This window comes from Polypterus senegalus, chromosome 6 (genome assembly GCF_016835505.1).
Source record: "Polypterus senegalus isolate Bchr_013 chromosome 6, ASM1683550v1, whole genome shotgun sequence".
NCBI classification, from domain to species: domain Eukaryota; kingdom Metazoa; phylum Chordata; class Cladistia; order Polypteriformes; family Polypteridae; genus Polypterus; species Polypterus senegalus.
The window spans coordinates 95,184,703-95,206,392 of record NC_053159.1 but is presented as its reverse complement, the minus strand read 5'-3'; positions in this window follow the sequence as shown (position 1 = coordinate 95,206,392).

Below are 21,690 nucleotides of genomic sequence, written 5' to 3'. Positions count from 1 at the left end.
GTACTATGTACGAAGACCTTAACAGTGGGGTGAAACGGATACACAGCAGCAGGCCCCTAAAGGCTTATTCTGAAGTGAGACTGAACTCTCCACAACACTGACTTGCTTGCGTGCCATTGTTCAGGTCATTTCCTAGACTTCCCAGACCCGGATGTACCGATCATACACGAGCAGCAACTGCTTTCCTCATCGGCTCAAAAACCCCGCAGGTAGCTTTACAAAAAATGCTGCTCCAGCAGGATATCCTATTGTATTCTACAATATTATAAAAGCACCAAAAAAAATTATACTGAAAACTGTACTATTAATCTTTTCATTCCGGACCAAATTCTGCCGAAACTCAGGTGATATATTTTCTACAGAATGCTGGCAAGCCAGGTGGCATTTTCTTTCTTTATATTTAAAGCATATAATTAAGTGTTGTTTTTTTTTTTTCTTACTTTGGGTGGGGTTTAGAATTTAGTATCTGTGTTTTATCCCATGAGAAGGCAAATCTCACTGTTTCCTGTTTATAGATTAGTGGATTAGCATCAATGCTTCCTGGAGCTACCCCTCCTGTATGTCACATATATAGTACAGGAATCCGTACCAACGGCTCTGTCTCTGACCTCCCACTGAATTATTATTTAGCCTTCACTTTACCATAAGCTTACAGGACACATCAAAAATGGCCTGGCATAACTCCTAACCCTCTACACCCTTCCCATTAGAGACTTCACTAATTTCTCACAGCATTTTGCACATTTTCATGATGAGAGTCACACACAAGTTATCTCCTAGGAGGTATGTATGCAAATGATCAATTATTTCCTGGTAAAATGTTTACCTTTTAGTCCAGTGATCCATCCAGCCATTTTTATCATTACCAGCCAGCCTATTATGTCAGTTTCAGGTGCAAACCTAACACTTTAAAATCTGGGAGTCCACTGCAAAGCACAGTCACTTGAAATCTACAGGTGCTGGTCATAAAATTAGAATATCATGACAAAGTTGATTTATTTCAGTAATTCCATTCAAAAAGTGAAACTTGTATATTAGATTCATTCATTACACACAGACTGATGTATTTCAAATGTTTATTTCTTTAAATTTTGATGATTATAACTGACAACTAATGAAAGTCCCAAATTCAGCATCTCGGAAAATTAGAATATCAATTAAGACCGATGCAAAAAAAAGGATTTTTAGAAATGTTGGCCAACTGAAAGGTATGAACATGAAAAGTATGAGCATGTACAGCACTCAATATTTAGTTGGGGCTCCTTTGGCCTGGATTACTGCAACAATGCGGCGTGGCATGGAGTCAATCAGTCTGTAGCACTGCTCAGGTGTTATGAGAGCCCATGTTGCTCTGATAGTCGCCTTCAGCTCTTCTGAATTGATGGGTCTGGTGTATTGCATCTTCCTCTTCACAATACCCCATAGATTTCCTAAGGGGTTAAGGTCAGGCGAGTTTGCTGGCCATTCAAGAACAGGGATACCATGGTCCTTAAACCAGGTACTGGTAGCTTTGGCACTGTGTGCAGGTGTCAGGTCCTGTTGGAAAATGAAATCTACATCTCCATAAAGTTCATCAGTAGCAGGAAGCATGAAGTGCTCTAGAACTTCCTGGTAGATGGCTGCATTGACCTTGGACCTCAAAAAACACAATGGACCAGCAGCAGCAGATGACATGGCACCCCAAACCATCACTGACTGTGGAAACTTTACACTGGACCTCAAGCAACGTGGATTCTGTGCCTCTACTCTCTTCCTCCAGACTCTGGGACCGTGATTTCCAAAGGAAATGCAAAATTTACTTTCATCAGAGAACATAACTTTGGACCAGCAGTCCAGTCCTTTTTGTCTTTAGCCCAGGCAAGACGCTTCTGACGCTGTCTCTTGTTCAAGAGTGGCTTGACACAAGGAATGCAACAGCTGAAACCCATGTCTTGCATACGTCTGTGCGTGGTGGTTCTTGAAGCACTGACTCCAGCTGCAGTCCACTCTTTGTGAATCCCCCCCACAGTTTTGAATGGGTTTTGTTTCACAATCCTCTCCAGGGTGCGGTTATCCCTATTGCTTGTACACTTTTTCTACCACATCTTGTCCTTCCCTTCACCTCTCTATTAATGTGCTTGGACACAGAGCTCTGTGAACAGCCAGCCTCTTTAGCAATGACCTTTTGTGTCTTGCCCTCCTTGTGCAAGGTGTCAATGGTCGTCTTTTGAATAACTGTCAAGTCAGCAGTCTTCCCCATGATTGTGTAACCTACAGAACTAGACTGAGAGACCATTTAAAGGCTTTTGCAGGTGTTTTGAGTTAATTAGCTGATTAGAGTGTGGCACCAGGTGTCTTCAATATTGACCCTTTTCACAATATTCAAATTTTCCAAGATACTGAATTTGGGACTTTCATTAGTTGTCAGTTATAATCATCAAAATTAAAAGAAATAAACATTTGAAATACATCAGTCTGTGTGTAATGAATGAATCTAATATACAAGTTTCACTTTTTGAATGGAATTACTGAAATAAATCAACTTTGTCATGATATTCTAATTTTATGACCAGCACCTGTACATTCACTCTGTTTATAGTCCAACACATTTCATATGTGAGACCAAACAAGGGAACACACATATGTACATAGAGAGAACAAGCAGCTTTAGCACAATGACAAGGCTGCAAAGTCTCCGGAACTGTGAGACAACATCATTACAACAGCATTAACCACTGTGCAGCTGGCTCACTAATATGTTGGCTAAGCATTCATTGATGTACTTTTATGAAATCTTATTTTGGAATGCTAATTGACTGGAAATATCACAAAACAGGTTAAACACGAGACTAAAACAATCATCAAATCAGAGTCTAACAAGTCCCTTTATGACCAAATGAATTCAAGTGGCGTTTTGCCATCAACAATTCAGTCTGCTGTATTAAAAGATGAACCTTAGCTTTACAACGCATTAATCTTTCATTCTATGATATCCACCTACTGAACATGAGTGCTCACATTTTAGATTTAGAGCTTTATTTTTAGATATTCCTTTACCTATATTTTGTACTAACTGTACCCGGTGGCTTTGCCCACATAGTAATGAAACAGGACAAACTTTAAAAATCAATAGACGTTGGCACGGTATCTGATCGTGATTAGCTCTGACAGGAGAGCATCCTCCGCGTGGGGAGAAAAGCATATGGCTGTGATATCTCTGGCAATCAGCAGCTACCCTCTAAAACACATGGAGCTCTGATCTCTTTCTCAAAACCGTCAAACGTTACTCCTTAACAATCTGTAGATGATAATGTCTGTTGAACAAACAGCTATCGCTAGCTAAGCGGAGGCAAGGTGGACGAGACGAAGATCAACTCGAACTGAGGCTGGCGAGAGAATGAGGATGGCCCCGCCCCCTCTCTTAGATTTGCATAAATTCATCGGTACCGCGAGCAAACTATGGTACTTAGCGAGATGAGAGAAGACGCAAAATCAACCGGACAGTTGAAGCAGATTATAGAAAACAGCCAGATCTAAATCCGCTAAGCAATTATTTTGTGAAAAGCGGACAGACATACAGACTGAACGCGCTTGGACCACGAAACTTTTAAAATTGTTTCTTAGCGACCTTAGTAGGCCAATGGTAAACCTACATTCCAAATTTCAAGTCCTAGTCCTCATGGTTTGGGAGATTCCGTGATGAATGAGTCAGTGGTATTTGGCTTTTATATATAGATTAGCCGATGTTTTTTCTACATTCCTAAACTGGGATCTATCTATCCAGAGCAAAGCTGTGGGCAAGTGCAGAAATCCTGAGGAAAAAAAGGGCACAGGTTTCCAAACGAGCAGATGACCACCTCATGTTTCATGGATTTTTTATTTTCTAACACAACAGCTCATCTTAACCTAGGCTATATTATTTAGGCAGATGCACAAAGCAAAACGTCCCGTGTTAAAGGAATATTCAATTATTTCCATACGTACACTTTTAAAGGCTCATTTACTTACACTTGTAGGTCATGTTACATGTCAATGCTAATCCACTTCATAAACAATCCAACTTGCCATGCAATTCTGTTTCAGTTCTGCGGCTCATTTCTCATTCTGAAAATGCATAATCTAATTTGGGGTTGTTGTTGAACTCTCTGGCAGGACTTTGTCCCAAAGAAAGAAACAACCAAAATTAACATCACTGTTTATCCCGTCCTGTGTATCTTTCATGATGTGGGAGGAAAACTGGAGCACCTTGAGAAAAACTCACACAACCACAGTGAGAACATATATGCTTCGCCCTGACAAAGACCTGTTGCAGGACTTGATCACTGGATGTTGAATCTGTGAGGCTGTAGTGCTACCCACCATGCTGCCATTACGCTTTACAATATAGCTAATTCTGGCAAGTGTAAGCCTTGCCATCTATAAACAAAATTTGTATGAATCTCCCTGTACGTTTAAGTCAGACCTGTTCAATACTCCCTGCACAAACTGTCAGCCAAATGGTCCCCTGAGCAGACAATGTGAAGAATTTTACACAAGTATAAAGATGGTAAGTGACTTAAAACAAGTAATCCTTACGTATTTTAGTAGTAATGCTGTCTTTTTTCATTAAACAAAAGATCTGCAAAGGATTCTTGACAGATATGTACAGCTGCAAAATGTATTACTTAGAAAAAGGCATATGGCTACTTATGCCCACAGGCCTCCAACCCCAACCTCAGTAAGGTTTAGCTGTCACAGATTGCAGAGAACTGCTAGGCAGCACCATGAAAGCACCTCACTAATGATGAAAAAGACATCTGGAAGATCGTTTGTCTTTCCAGTGCTGAAGGGTAAGTTTCCAAAAATAGACAATCAGGACAACATCATGCTTGCAAACCCTGAAGATAAGGTGGTTGATTGGGTGATCAATTATTTAATGATTTAAGCCATCCAGGTCTCTAGCAGTCCTGCAAAAACTGTCACTTTCTGCATATTTTAATGTATGCACAGTTATGAGTATAGTATGTCATTTTAGCATTATATTACTTTCTAGATAGTAGACATTTGCAGTCCTTAAATATGAGCAAAATCTTTCTATTATTCACAAAAAAAGCTAAAATATTAACTTCAAGTAAATGGTGTCCCCAAAGCTGGAGACATGCGATACATTTCACCTGCATCATTTGCTCCATGGTATCAACTAAAGTAAAAAGACTTGAAGCACACTGAAAGTATAATCAGATAATTAGTTTATGGGAAAATGTGGAAAGCGTTTGACTGGTCAAGTCAGTCTCTCAGTTGAAAATATGAAATAGAACTGAAAATTGGGGCAGAAACAGCTTAGCAAAGGATCTGAATTAAATAATTGAGAAAACAGTTTGGTTATGAAAGTGGTTCACTCGATGAAGTTGTAGCCACTTTCTAATGTACATTTCACTTTGCTAAATATTCTTTTAATTAGTACAAATAAGCATCTTTGTTTAAAATGGTGGTTGGAACAGAAAAACTGGTAATATATTAAACATCAAAGCATAGCCATTCATCAATTCTTTAACTCGCCTATCTGAAAAGCACTACATGCAAGGCAAGAACCAACTCTGGGTGGGCTGCCAGTCCATTACCAGCCCACACTCACTTATGCAGGGCCAACTTAGAGACACCGATTAACCTAACCTCAACAACTTCTAGATTTTACAAGAAAACCAGAGAAAGCACAAACACAGAGAGAATGTACACATTTTGACTATTTTTCCAATGCTAATGTACAGTAGAGTATACTGTACAGTATGTCACTAATGTAAATCAGATCCTTGACTGACTTCACTGATGATCTCAGTGCATGTATATACCATTCTGCTGTTATGTGTGCTATTTGTTTCCTGCTCATTACAGATTAAATATGTCTTTCTTATCATAAAGACACGTTTAGATTTACTGTCATGTATACAGAGTTCAAAGAAATTCTTACTTGTCTGTCACTGAAGTGTAGTGACAATAGTAAAATACTAACAACAGACAATAAATGCAATAACAGACAATAACAATAACAGGTTGTAAGGGACAGCCAGCAGCCCAACCTGGTCGGGATGCCCAAGGAATGTAAGGGTGGGGAAAGACAGTTTCTTTAGCGCACTGCCTCCCCCAGAACTCTAGATGGCAGCCCCCCTGGGTTGGGGCGGTGTCTCGGATTCCCACAGGGCTTAACTTGGCACAACCCTGCTGGGTTCCGCGGTTGCTGTCAGGGTGCTTTGCAGGAGCCCTTTGACGCATCACTTCCAAAGTGCTGCTGAAAGAAGATCACCGGACACCTGGAGCACTTCCGGGTGCCTTATAAAATGAGCCAACTGCCACAACTCTGGGAGCCAGAGTCAGGCGAAGCTTGTTAGGAGAAGGGGAGGCACAAGAGAGAGGACAGGACAAGAGAGGAGAAGCCAACATGCTGTGTACTGTCATTTGTACTTTATTGGTGCTTCTTGTACTGTGTTGCTGTGGGAAACGAAGGAAAAGCAGTTTCCCACAACTGAGTAAAGCCCGTATAGTGCTGGGACTTGTGTCTCTGGTCTATTGGGGAGCTATATGCCCCTTGGTGGTTCACAAAGTGTACAAGAAAACATGGGAAACCTAAATTAACCCATCCTGAAAGAGTGTCAAATATCGACCTTACCTTGAAATTTCTGAAATCTTCTTTTCTCCAAAGTAATAATTTCAGAAATGTAACTTTAAAATCTCAGAGATCTTGAGCAAGTATTCCAATACATTGTAATAATACATGAGCACCTCATTCATGAGGGGACCTGTGACAGTAGCCAGGTGCAAGTGTACTGTCCTCAGATGCAGTTTTAAACCAGACTGCAAAATGCCCAGTTTTAAGTTGACTAAAACAAACATGAACCAACTGAAAGGACTGCCACGCACATTGTCAGTTATTGTCAACAACTCTAGAAGTGACTTTAAAAGTCTTTAAATCTTCTGGCTAATAGAGATGTTTTTATACTAAAGGTATTGCAGTCATCCTCTCCATCTTGAAAACCTCTGCAGTGTAAATTGAACTCGGTGGCCACATCAGGAAAAGTCCCTGCCGGCATTGTAGATGGTAAATTTTTAATTCAACAGGAGTTCCAGCTTGTCAATGCACTTTGGCTTCTTATGTTACCAGTTATGTTTGTTGAACTGTTCACAATCCCATAAAACTTTTCATCCTACACTGTCTCTGCTTCCGCCATATGATCTCTGCTTTTCATCAAATATCACAGTCTGACCCTGAGTTTGGATCTGCTCCATGTATGAGGTATGATCAAAAAGTATGGTGAATGTTGATGCAGAGCACCATCCAAGAGCAACGCAAAACAATTCAGTGCAGGTTCTGATATGTCCATCCTAGAGCCTAGTTTGTAATAAGTTTCAACTTGTTTGATACTGTCAGTCGTTTGTGAGCCACTGTGTTTTTCAAGTTTGTCATTAATAATGGATATCGAGCAATGCATTAACATGAACTTTTGTTTCAAATTGCAAAAAGCTCAGGAAACCCATCAGATGTTAAAATCGGTTTATAATGACACTACACCGACAATTCAGACTGTTTACAAGTGGTTTGATCGAGTTCACAATGGATTTGACTCAGTTGAAGACGAGAAGAGATCAGGACGTCCTTCAACATCAATAACCGAGGAAAATTTTGAAACGGTTTCATTCTTCATCATGACAACGTTCCTTGTCACACGTCCCTTCTAGTACGACAGTTTCTGTCGAATAAAAATATTACGCTGTGTCTGCATCCACCTTATTTGTCGGATCTGGCACCATGCGACTTCTAGCTGTTCCCTAAATTGAAAATGACCATGAAAGGCAAACGATGTCAATCCATTGAGGACATCCAGGCAGCTACGACAGCCCATTTAAAGACACTCTCGAAAGAAGACTTCCAGAAATGCTTCGCAATGTGGCAAGAGCGTTGGGATAAGTGCATTTGAAGTGGAGGAGAGTATTTTGAGGGTGACTAGCTGTTGTAAAGGAACGTTTCTTTTTTAAAACATTCACCGTATTTTTTGATCACACCTCATATACTGTATGCTCTACACTGCTGTTGTACCTTCTGCCTTCCTGACTGCTTGGCTTTTACCTCATTCAAGTCTAATACACATTTACTGTCATGTGCACCAAATGCAGTCCTTGCCTTGACCCTCAACATTATCAAAACCAACATCGCATCACTTTGGAGGACCTTTAGTCAAGAGATAAACCTGACATTAACAATGACTTAATTGCAGCACCAAACCATTGAAGTTGAATTTCTTGGGAAACAAATCATTCCACACCAATTGTAATTGGAAGAGCCGTTTATCAGGTACAGTACTTAGGTTATGTTAATTTGATTATTTACCTAGTTATGTTAAAATGTTTGCCTATATATTAATTCATAGTTAATGAAGGTTCTATTACAACCCCTACAAGCTAACCTGTAAATGGAATATTCTAATTATTTCTTGTCATTCTGACTAGAGACTGGTTCAGTCTATGATCTGCCTTGAAAATGGTAAGGCATGGAAGACAAACAGTTTCAAATTGTACTGAGTGTACTAAATTTACTGAAAGTATTTAAGTGAAGCTGATGTACGTTTGCCATAGAAAAGTAACACAACTTTTAAGCACAGAAAGTTTAACATGCGACAGCTAAAATTGTAATGAAACAGAGAAGAAATGTCTTCCCTTTTAGTCTATGTCTGTAATAACTTCTTCCCTGAATTTTAGTGATTTATTCTTTTCTAAATTTTCACCAAACTTTTTAAAATGATCCTTATTAGACTGTGGAATTTCGTTTGTTACAGTATGCATCTGACTCACGCTGGATCCTACCTTTGCACCTCAATAGCTGCTCGATTCTGAGAACCTGGCAAAGACACAGCTACAGTAAGTAGTAAATTTTGAATGTGCAGTCTATAATGGATAGTGTGTAACTATAATGAATAGCTGTGCGTAGAGTACAGATATGACTTAAACCAGCTGTCCAACACCTGACTTCTCTCCTTGAATAATCAGAAAACCTTCTAATTATACCCTGAACAACAGAAATAAACAACTATAGGAAACAATCAAAACATTTACTGGTGAGAACGTGCAGTTTGGAGGTTGAATTTTACTAATTAATTTTATTAAATAACCTGGACCCTGCTAATACTCAGGCCATTAGTGAATGCACCGTTCACTTTGCTGCACCATAAATAGTGGCATCTCCTGCTCACCAGCTCAATGAGCCAATGATTACTGTGCCCCAATGATTTAAAGGAGGAGTAACAGCTCGCCACTGCTCTCTAATGCAATGCGCTATTCCAATCTCGAGATTTTTATGTTAATACATTTGAATTTGCTCTGTTTTACTTTGTGTTTAATGTAGTTTGTATTTTTATGTAAGCAACTTGCATGATAACAATTTCCACAGTTGCCATCCTTTCAAACACAAAGGTCTAAAGCAGCTTTCACTCTGTTTTGTTGTTCATTTGCATTTTCAAATTGGATGCATAATACACATTATGGTGGATCTGTTTCAGGATGAGTCAAAAAGAAAAGTTGTAACTTTACTAATTACATAAATTCATATCAAAATACAATCGGCTATTTACAACTCATGTTAATGAAAACATCTGGACAAAAAGGATCTAAAATGTACACTGTGTGATGGACGGCCGGCGTTTCAGTCCGGCGGGACGTCACTCAACAGAGGAAAGCAGCCTTTTCAGGGCACTACATCCCCCTGGATGAAAATGGTTCCTTGGATTCCCGCAGGGCAGTATGAAATGGAGTCCATCTCTTCAACCCTGTTGGGTGCCGTGGGTGCCACCAGGGGGAGCTCACCAAGAACCCGGGGAATATTATTGTGTTGCTAACCCGGAAGTACTTTGGAGTCACGAGGACGGAAACCCGCAGTACTTCCAGGATACTTGAAGAAGGCATTTGACCCGGAGAAGGAATACTTCCGGGTCATGAGCTTTAAAAGGACTGTGGGAAACCCAGCATATTGAGCCGGAGTTGGGTGGTAGAGGAACAGAGCTGCTGGGTGGAGAGGAGGATTGTGTTTACTATTGATTATTGTATTGATTGGAGAATTGTGGAGTGTGCGGTGCTTGGTGCACTTTATTTGAAAGCATTATTAAAATTATTCTTAGTGCTTTTAAACGCGTGTCCTGGACGTCTGTCTGGTGGGTTCAACAGGGCAACAGCGACCCCTAGCGTCCACAGCTGTCAACCTTTAGAAATTGACTGGATATCTCAGCATAAACACACAAAAGACTGGAACAAAGCAGAGAGGGCAAACAATCCCAACACCACTAAGCTGCACAACAATAAAGCGTGAACGGGAGCGTTGCTCCCTGTTACTGTGGCACTCCTCTCATAAAATAATTTGCTGCACTCACATGCTATGGCGCAACAAGAAATAGAAGTGGGAAATTTGAGACAACAATGCTGCCCGAATTAGCCCAGTTATGACATAACGTTGACATTTCACATCATTCAGTAATAAAAAGAATAATAACCAGATCGATCAGGAATGGCATTTTTGTGGAGACACTATATTTGGAGTGATGAAAAACATGCTGAATGTTTTTAATTGTTTTTTTTTTTTATAAATCAGTAAGAGTTAATCCTTAATTGATTTTTTTTTTACAAATCAAGTGACAAGTAAGCAGCATTCTTGTTTTCCTTTCATAATGTTGTTTGGAAATTCACATGAACATAAAACTGAAAACTCTTACAACTTGTGAATGAAGTAAAAAATTCTTAAATACTTCACCTAAAATCCCTTGGGGGAGGCCAAAGCATTATAAGAGAAGTTTATGTTATTGACTTAATAGGCCCATCATCAATGTTGACAGAGCCAAAGCTGGATTTCCGAATAAAGTAGGTTGAGGTAAACACCTAAAAACATAAAGTGGGAGCCATGGGAGGAATCCAGGCCAAACTTTGATACATTGCAACTTTTTTCTGATTAAAAATTCAATCCACTTGGATTTCTGCTCTCATTAGAGTCGTGAAAGTACAGGATATTATCTGCTTAGGTGTTTATTGATTGTCATTTAAAAAGTTTAAGCCATTTTGAGCACGTCTTCCCATTTCTGTGACCATTTTTAGTGTTGATCGGCAAATTTCACCAAAGCGTTTTTTGCACTGAATATGCTGTGTTCCCCAGAGACCTTGTGGCCGTTTTAAGCGAACTTTTTATTCCGTGCACCCCATGTCGCTTTACAAAGCCAGCAGGACATCTCACAGAGCTGTGACAGCCATGCATACAACTTTCACGCATGCATACTGTATAACTTAGATGACAAAGATGTGCCAAAACCATCCACCAAAGCACTTGACAGTGCTGCGCACCTTCTGCACACCATATAAATCTAGAGCCAACCGGAACAAGGCTTTCATTTTAGGACCTGTCTCAAGGAGCAACATCTGTGTAAAAGCAGATATGCTTATCATGGATCGTTACAATCCTCCTTCTGTTTTATCATTCAATCCTTGAATCTTTATTGAAAAGGGTTTCTGTCTTGGACCCAAAATCTTTGATTACCTGTTTGTGCTTGTGTTAAACTAGGTATAGTAAATTGATAATTCTCACCCGGTTTCATATTGTGGATTCAAAGCAAATGCCAACAAAGACCTTGACACACCTGGCCTGTAGCCAATAAGTTCACTCAGAGGTGAGTCTTCCTCATCTGCCCCCTAATTAGCCCAGAGAATGAAGACACCAGCTGGACACAACCATCTCGAAAAGAGGATGACACATGAGGCTTTGTGAAGGCGTTCTGCTTTTTTCCTCCGAATGAGACTTGTGTTTCATTTGTTTCAACAGCTGCTATTGTGACAGGCAGCACAAAATGAGCAATTTTCTCTTCTGTCAACACCTAATTATGGATCTCTGTGTATGAAGATAAAGTCTCCAGGACTGGTTTTCAAACCTCAGAGGTAGACCAATCTGTTTTAAACAAAATTATAAATGATTATAAATGATTTCTTAACGTAAAAAAGAAACATATATAGTGTGCCATTCAGCTTATATAATAGAACACCTTGATTACAAAGAAAATTGGTCACCTCAGAAACTGACATCAAGAAGTCCTAAAAAAACTGACAGGCAAATTCTAATGTACTAACAATTAGACAGACAGACAGACAGACAGATAGGGATCTCCGAAACCAAAAGTAACCCTTTAGCAAGGTTTAAGAGCTGTTTCCTGATGATAGTTCACTAGGCTTGGCATGCAGGTAGTAGCTGGGGCGTAAATGTTTCAAATGGTAGGAAGTCAGTATGAGCTGAAAAGGAAAGCAGGAGGAAGGGAACGGGAGAGGTAGAGGATAATGCTGCTTGAGAGAAGTTAGTTTTGGGTAAGGTAACTAATCCAACTGACAACCAGGGACCAGACACTGTCTAAGCAGACACAGTGGGCCTCTTAGGGTTTATATTATTATTAATGTTCTTCATGTTAACCTTGTTCTGATCTCTCCCTTGTGTATTTTATTTGATAAAACTATCATTTGGATATATTTTTCATTTGATATCTTAGTGTTCCATAGCTCAGTTTTGTACTCTCAATTACCTTTAAAATGAACTGTGCAGAGTAGTACAGTAAACCAATAATATGAATTAATCCTTGAGATGTTTCTGCAGCTTAATTGGAGTCCACCTGTGGTAAATTCAGTTGATTGGACATGATTTGGAAAGGCACACACCTGTCTATATAAGGTCCCACAGTTGACAGCTCATGTCAGAGCACAAACCAAGCATGAAGTCAAAGGAATTGTCTGTAGGCCTCCGAGACAGGATTGTCTCAAGGCACAAATCTGGGAAAGGTTACAGAAAAAGTTCTGCTGCTTTGAAGGTCCCATTGAGCACAGTGGCCTCCATCATCTATAAGTGGAAGAAGATTGAAACCACCAGGACTCTTCCTAGAGCTGGCTGGCCATCTAAACTGAGCGATTGGGGGAGAAGGGCCTTAGTCAGGGAAGTGACCAAGAACCCAATGGTCACTCCGTCAGAGCTCCAGAGGTCCTCTGTGGAGAAAGGAGAACCTTTCAGAAGGACAACTATCTCTGCAGCAATCCACCAATCAGGCCTGTATGAACTAAACTGAATGAACTTAAAATGAACTGTGCAGAGTAGTACAGTAAACCAATAATATGAATTAATCCCGAAGTCTTAGGGTCCATGTCCAACTTCATAACCAGAAAACTACCTGCCATTTTTACTAGCAGTCTGTTTTCCTAAATATGCAATGGTAAAGTGAGGAATCCTGGACTGTATTAACCTCCTTAGCATTAGACCCAAGCGTCACTTGGGCTGTGAAAACAGTGCTAAAAGCATTAGTCCCGAGTATTACTAGGGCAACGATATAGATGCATCTCTCATAAGCGTTAGACCAGAGGATTACTCGGGCTGTAAAAGTGCCAACTGTGTTGGTCCCGAGTGTTACTTGGGCAACTGTATAGGAGTGTCTTATGTAAGCGTCAGGCCCGATATTACTTGGGCAACAGTGTAAACACATCTTCTTCTAGCCTCATAATGGTGTTTCGTAAGAAACTTTTTCAGCAGTCCAGGTGTTGCACACTCTTGACAGTGATACTAACAGTGATATTGTGGAGCCTCTCATTAGCAGTGATGATAAAGTGAGTCTGTCTTCAGGCAGTGACTTCGAAAGTGACGCTCGAATTGCATTTGGGTTTTTGTTGGCCCTGCTTCAAATAAAGCAGCACCATTTTGTCTTGATTTTGTGGAGCAAATGCAATGGGCTCTTGGATTTCGGCCTACAGATTCAGCCTATACCATAAAAAGAAAGACTATCTCTGTGTTACATTAAATAAAACAAAAGCATAATTATCAGTTGTCTTATTTAAATTTATCTTACTATTTGCATATTATAATTTTTCATTTCTACTGTTTTTATAGTGTTTGCATGTTCTCCTCGTGTCTGCGTGGGTTTCCTCCCAAAGACATGCAGGTTAGGTGGATTGGCGATTCTAAATTGGCCCTAGTGTGTGTTTGGTGTGTGGGTGTGTTTGTGTGTGTCCTGTGGTGGGTTGGCACCCTGCCCTGGATTGGTTCCTGCCTTGTGCCTTTGTTGGCTGGGATTGGCTCCAGCAGACCCCCGTGACCCTGTGTTCAGATTCAGCGGGTTAGAAAATGGATGGATGGATGGATGTTTTTATAAATTGCATTACAACACCTGAATTACAAATATGCAGTGCTATATCTTATTCAAATCAAATCTGACATTCTCTCCTCCTGCAAATCTAAAGAGAAAAAAAATATGAAGATTTAATATGAAACGATCTCTTAATGATACTGATGCACCCTAAAGGTTAGCAGACATTTAGCAGGCTTAATTAATGAATGTCAGCATTTAAAAATATATAATACAGCATTTACAAAACATAAATTCTGAAATAGTTTTGGACAGTTTAGTGTAATGTTAATTTGATTTTTCTAAAGTAAATATTCTCATCCTATTCCCACTTTGTGATTTAAATGACGTATACAATTGTGCTCCTACGTTTACATACCCTGGAAGAATTTGTAAGATGTGTACCATACTTTAAAGAAAAGATAAATGATCAGGCAAAAAACATTTCATTTACTTTTAACAGAGTCCAAGTTAAACTATAAGGCATCACAGAGCAGCACAACCATTAAACAAAAAAATGAGATGGTCCCTTTTCAAAAGTTTGCATACCCTTAGTTCTTACTACTGTTTATTGCTCCCTTTAGCATCAATGATGGCTTGCAGTCTTTTGTGATAGTTGTAGATGAGGCCCTTGATTTTCTCAGTTGGTAGAGCTTCCCATTTTTCTTGGCAAAAAGCCACCAGATCCCATATATCCTTGGGCTGTCTTGTATGAACTGCACATTTCAGATCTCGACAAAGTGGTTCAGTGAAACTGAAAGCAGGAGACTGTGATGGCCAGTCCGGCACCTTCACTTTTTTCTGCTGTAGGCATTGAAGGGTCAACCTGGCTTTGTGATTTGCATTATTGTCATGTTGGAAAATCCAAGTGCATCCCATGTGCAGCTTCTGGACTGATGAAGTCATGTTGTCCTCCAATATTTTCCAATAACATGCTGTATTCATCTTTCAATCAATTTTCACAAAGTTACCTGTGCTGCTGTAGCTCACACCCCCCAGAACATCAGAGATTCACCTCCATGCTTCACAGTACGGATGGTGTGCTTTTCGTCATGGGCCTTGTTGCATCCTCTCCAAACAAAGCATTTATAGTTGTGAGCCTAAAGTTCAATTTGGTCTCATCACTCCAAACAGCTTTGTTCCAGAAGTTTTGAGGCTTGTCTCGATGCGATTCGGAATATTGTAAGTGGGCTGTTTTGTTGCATTAGCAAGGTAAAGGCTTTTTGTCTTGCAACTTGACCGTGCAGCCCATTTTTGTTCAAGTATCTTCGTATTGGCAGGCATGGTGGTGCAGTGGTAGTGCTGCTACCTCACAGTAAGGAGACCTGGGTTCGCTTCCCGGGTCCTCCCTGCATGGAGGTTGCATGTTCTCCCTGTGTCAGCATGGGTTTCCTCCGAGTGCTTCGGTTTCCTCCCATGGTCCAAAGACATGCAGGTTAGGTGCATTGGCGATCCTAAATTGTGCTTTGTGTGTGTGTGTGTGTGTGTGCCCTGTGGTGGGCTGGCACCCTGCCCGGGATTTGTTCCTACCTTGCACCCTGTGCTGGCTGGGATTGGCTCCAGCAGACCCCTGTGTTAGGATATAGCGGGTTGGATAATGGATGGATGGATATCTTCTCGTTGTACATCTTGAAACAGCAACACCACTTGTTTGCAGAGAAGCCTGTATCTCAAGTGAAGCGGTTTGTGGGTTTTTCTAGGCAGCTCGACAAACGATCCTGGCAGTTTAGGCTGAAATCTTGGTTTGTCTACCTGACCATGGCCTTGTAAAAAACAGAACCCGTAACTTTCCACTTTTTTAATCAGAGTCAGAATACTACTGACTGGCATTTTCAGATCTCCTGATATCACCTTATATCCTTTTACTGATTTATACAAATCAACAACCTTTTCTCACAGGTTCTTTGACAGTTGTTTTGCTTTCCCCATTGAATGGTATCCAGCAAAGTCAGTGCAGCTCTGCATGAAATTAAATTGTATATAAACAGACACTGAATATAATCAAAGAGATTACAAATGTTGACATTCTACCTTAATTACCATTAATCTGAACCTGTGTGTGTGAACTTAATCAGCCCCAACAGTCAAGGGTATGTAACATTGATCAGGCCCATTTGGGTGATTTCAGTTATCATTATGAGTTAAAAAGGGCACACGCAATTATGTGATAATAAATTGCCTCACCTGATCATACTCCCTAATTAAAAGGACATTTTTCTGAATAATTACTTGTATTTTTCTAAACAATGGCCAATATTTCACAAATTCTGCCAGGGTATGTAAACTTATGAGCACAACTGAAATTCTATCAGATGAATAACAAAAAATCCTAGTGATGTAGTGAAAATACCACAATTGATTCTTCTTTAGTAGTTGATAAGAGTATTACTAGTGGGTAAAAAAATTTGTAACATCCAAAACTGTATGGGAATATATTATATTATATTATTATATTATATTATATTATCATGAACTGCCCTCTACAATCATACTCTTATTTAGCAAAGAAACTAAACCCTTCTTATCCACTGTCCAGAGTGTCCCTACATCAGTTCTCCAAACAGCCTAGACTGAGACACATGTGCTAATCAGTCAAAGAAATGTAAAAGCAATCATTGCCCAGTAAAATCTCCCTCTGTTGCCTCTAACACAGATATTCACTAGGCTGTGGGGTCGACCTCCTATGGAGAGTCATTTTTCACCCTTCACAATGACCCGGAAATATGATGTTTTTGAAATCACTGTAGACAAAGAATGTTTGATCTACTGGCCAGATGTTGGCTATGTGGGAAGATGACAGCAAGAGGCACTACTTAGTATTTACTCTTTAAAAGTGAAGGGGCTTTATCTTCAATTCTACTATTTTGAGAAACTGAGAGATCAGGGCTGTTTTCATAAAAGGACTCTCTTTAGAGATATATGGTATACAGTATAAGCAGTACTATATAATGATTTCAGTATATAAATGATTTGCTACCATTTCAATCTCGGTCACTAGGGGGTTTCAAATCATTTTTTTATAAATACAACTTACTTCTCAGTTATATTTTCTTTATTTTATACGGCACTATAATGGAAAAACTTCCTGTTACATCTGATGCTGTTTGGATACATTTTGGCCTCCCATGACCCTGAATTGGATTAAATAATTTTAAGAATGTTGTGTTTACTCACATAGCACTTTACATATTCAGCACTGTTATTAAAATATTCCTATTATTATTATTATTATTTCTTATATAGCCCAAGGAATGCCTCAATGGTCTTTAACAGGCTGTTTTTTGACAGATCCCCCACCACACCAAAAACCTTGACACCCTAAGAAGGTAAGGAAAAAAACTAAACAGGTAGATGGGGCGTGCAATGTGTGTCAAAAAATGGGGTAAAAACAACACACCAAACAGAAATACAATACAACACACAAAACAAAAGGAGAATATACAACGTTCAAAGAGATATTTGGGTGCAGGTATTGAGCTCGAGATGCTAAATCCATTAGGGAGCAGCTCTAAGCACCGCACCACCCAATAGTAATTCATTTCAATAAATTATTACGATTACATCAATATTAATCCTGTTCATTACTTATTTACTTATTTTAACCACTGTCTGTTTCTTGTCGCGGAGTTTGCCTGGCTTACTGGGCGTTATCCTCTCAGGAGCTGACTGGGAGTGAGTTGAATCAAACAAAAAACAATAATGAGTTGTGCAACATGTACATTTCAAATTTGCATAGAGTTTCTAGCATGTTTTTAACAATATAGGCTTAGACATGTTTCAGATATTAGCTGATGAATACAAAAGTTCATTTTTATAATGGATCCAAGTAAGACAGCGTGGACCACAGAATTAAACTAAATTTTGTATTAATATTCTTTTTGAAGTGTAATGGTACAAAGGACATTGTGCTCCGGGTACTCCAGTAGTCCTCCCACATCACCGAAGTCATGCAGGTTAGAATAATTCAGAATTCTAAATTGTGAACATGGGTGGACTCTGAAACGGGCTGGTGGCCTTTTCAGGACTGTTTCCTGCTTTTCACCAGGAGCTAGCAGAATGGCCTCCAGCCCCAAGAATTGGATTCATCAGGGTTAAGGAAATTATATAATTCTGAGGAAATACACAGAAACAAACCTTCATCACAGATTTTCAAAGTTAACTCTTGAAGATCTGGTATACGTACAGAATATTTTCAGTCATTCTCCCAGCCTTTCATAAAGCAAAAGGGTCATTCACCAAAATATTAAATTTCACGTCTAACAATCTGTGCTTTGTATTCTTCAACAATGCATTCAACCTGCATAAACTGGTCTTTGTTCCATCTTGGCAGACTGCAGTGCATGCGCTGTTAAATTCGAACATGCATTGAGATTTTACAGTGATAAACCTGAGGCAGGGAGGTGTGTGTTAAACAAGCCCTGAATAAGTCTTCATGTCAGAGGCCTTCACTGGATTTTATTTGCCTTTTGTTTCACATGCTGAACTCGATGAGCGCTGTCAGTACAGGTTTCTTCTTAGTGAAATGAGAAGAGTTGTTTGGGAGCAATGCAGTTTCTTATATGGCTGGGGGTCCTCAGCTTCACCCAAATTCCCCTAGCCTCTCTACTATGCTTTTTGTACTGTTCTTTTTTTTAAACGCTGCCAGGTTCAATTAAGGCAGTGGGCTGAATTAATGCAAGCAGCCAGTTCAAGCCTGCTCTTGCTTGGTGTGCCCCCCAGAGCTTGTCTCCTTTCTGTACGGGTATCTTGCTCGCACAGCAAGGGGCGAGTTAGAGGGCAGAACATCCCTGTTGGAAGTGCATGAACTCCCACAATGACAACACTTTAAAAAAGAGCCTGACAATTAAATGTGTCAGACAGCACATTAGGAGTGGGAGGATTTTAGGTTCGGCAGGGGGACATAGCTGAGACCCTCAGTAGGATAAGAAGCAAAAATCTCATGGTGGCCTATGAATAAGACAACATTAAAGTAATTTGTCTCTTGTACTGCTAGGCTAAACAGCACTGCCGCTTCAACTAGGCTTAAAAGGCTACAACAAAAGGCCAGTAGCGTATCTTATCAAAAAATACTTCATCAGAGTGTAGCTGGCTTCAGCTGGGCAGAAAGGCACATACTGGATGAAATGCATGTGGGCAGTGCCCATCTTTATTTACCGTGTTCACATTCAGAACTTCTAGTACCTGGGAGGCTGGATTCACAGCGCAGAGAGTGCAACCAACTGAGCCAGTTGAGCTAAATAAGGATTCCCATCTCTCTAGTTTTCAGTTGTCTTACTGTTACGATCACAAACCTTTAATTGCTTATTTAGTTTTAAACAGCTACATTCACTGTTTTAAATTGGTCCTTATTAGTAACAGAAATTATTGGAACTGTTGCCTCACAGTCCAGATCACACATGGCCATAATCGGTCCAGCATTGTTGGCAGTCCTTTCCCTAGAACTTGTTAGCAACAGAACCTATTCTACACGGTGGCACTGACCAGAAAGCAGGAGACAGAGCTGGAAGGTAGCAGAGTTAAAGATGCTAAGATTTGCACTGGGTGTGATGAGGATGGATAGGATTAGAAATGAGTACATTAGAGGGCCAGCTCAGGCTGGACGGTTGAGAGACAAAAGTCAGAGAGGTGAGATTGCGTTGGTTTGGACATGTGCAGAGGAGAGATGCTGGGTATATTGGAAGAAGGATGCTAAGGATAGAGCTGTCAGGGAAGAGGAAAAGAGGAAGGCCTAAGAGAAGGTTTATGGATGTGGTGAGAGAAGACATGCAAGTGATGAGTGTAACAGAACAAGATGCAGAGGACAGAAAGATATGGAAGAAGATGATCCGTTGTGGCAACCCCTAACAGGAGCAGCCGAAAGAAGAAGAATTAGCAACAGGATATAAATGACAAAGGGAGCGAGCTGTTCTCCATTTATTTTGTTTCCATTTATGCCTGCATATAATAATTGTGCACTATTGTATTTGGTTTAATAAAGTACTCAGAAGGAAACTGAAGAGAAAGGGAAGAACTTCAAATTACTTGTCCTTTTTAAGTTTAATTCATTTGGATAATTTACGATTTAACAATTACCTGACATTACAGACTTACAACAAGTCAAAGAATGAAATATGACCCATTATTGGCAAGGATTGCTTCCTAATTAAGCAACTGAATTAGAGCAAAAACCTGCAGCCACTGTGGCCCCCCAGGACCCCTTGGTCTAGATCAAGAATAGACTTCTCCTAGGAGGGCAAAAGCCAAATAGTCCAATGAATAAGAATGAGCTGGGTCAGAATCAGGAAGTCACAACAAAATTTAATCCAAAAATCAAACAACTATTGCTAGAGGTCAGAACCTATTGTACACTGTAAAAATAATTATTTTGCAAGATTGGTTAGTTCTTTGTAGAATCATTGAGCACAGTTTAATTCTGGGAAGGGTTCTCTGGATATGAAGTTGGTCCTTTATGCTTTGAAATACTTTAATGTATGGTATGCTATCTACCACAACACTGACTGATAAAGAAAACCTGGACTCATACTGCGTTACTGTAAGCAAAAATCTTTTTAAAATTATAACCCTTTGTATTTCACAAATGTTATCATTTATTTATGGTTATTTAAAGTATGAAGTTATATATCTAGCTAATTAAAGGTTCTTGCTGGAACCTTCATATGGATAGGCCTTTTGTGAACCAAAAATGATTTCCCTATGGCATCACTCTGAAGAACCACTTGGCCCCATTACAGTGGTACCTTGAGATACGAGTTTAATTCATTCTGTGACCGAGCTCGTAAGTCAAAATGCTCGTATCTCAAATCAATTTTCCCCATTGAAATTAATTGAAATGAGATTAATTCGTGCCAGCCCCCAAAAAACCACCCCAATTTTTTGTTAAATGTTTTCAACATAAGAAAAATGCATTTTTAATGAACAAATATTGTATACAAACAAAATAAAACATAATACATAAAAAAGAATCTAAAGAAATAAACAGATGTTGGTGGAGCCGATTAGTGTATTGTAATGTTTTTTCTTTCACTTCACTTTTGCTTAACTTAATTTTCTTCTTCACTAGTTTTTTTTTTCTTTTTTGCCACGCTTGTCACTTTCATTCTTAGGGCATTTCAACAGAAACCTGTCCAAGGAGCTTTGTTTAGTCCTCCCTTTTAGAATGTTTCTGAAATGAGTTAGGCACGTGTCTTTAAATAGCGCCGCTGCACGACCAGTTGCAATTTTTTCAGGGTGTTTCTTTTCTTTAATGTTTGAAACATTTTCACATATTACCAACACCTCCTTTATCTCACTTGAAGAGATAACCTCCTCTGCTTCTGGCTCCAAGGCGATAACAATCTCCTGCAGAACCTCCGTTAAGTTGCTGCATCTGTAGTTCCTTCAACTCCTCCGTTGTCAGTTCCTTGGAATGGCTCTTTGATGGCTCGTATTTCGAATTTTGGCTCGTAACTCAAGGCAAAAAATCGACCTAGTGACGGCTCGTATCTCAAAAAACTTGTACGTTGGGGCACTCGTATCTCAAGGTACCACTGTACTTTGAATAATGCAGACTTATAGACTCACAAAA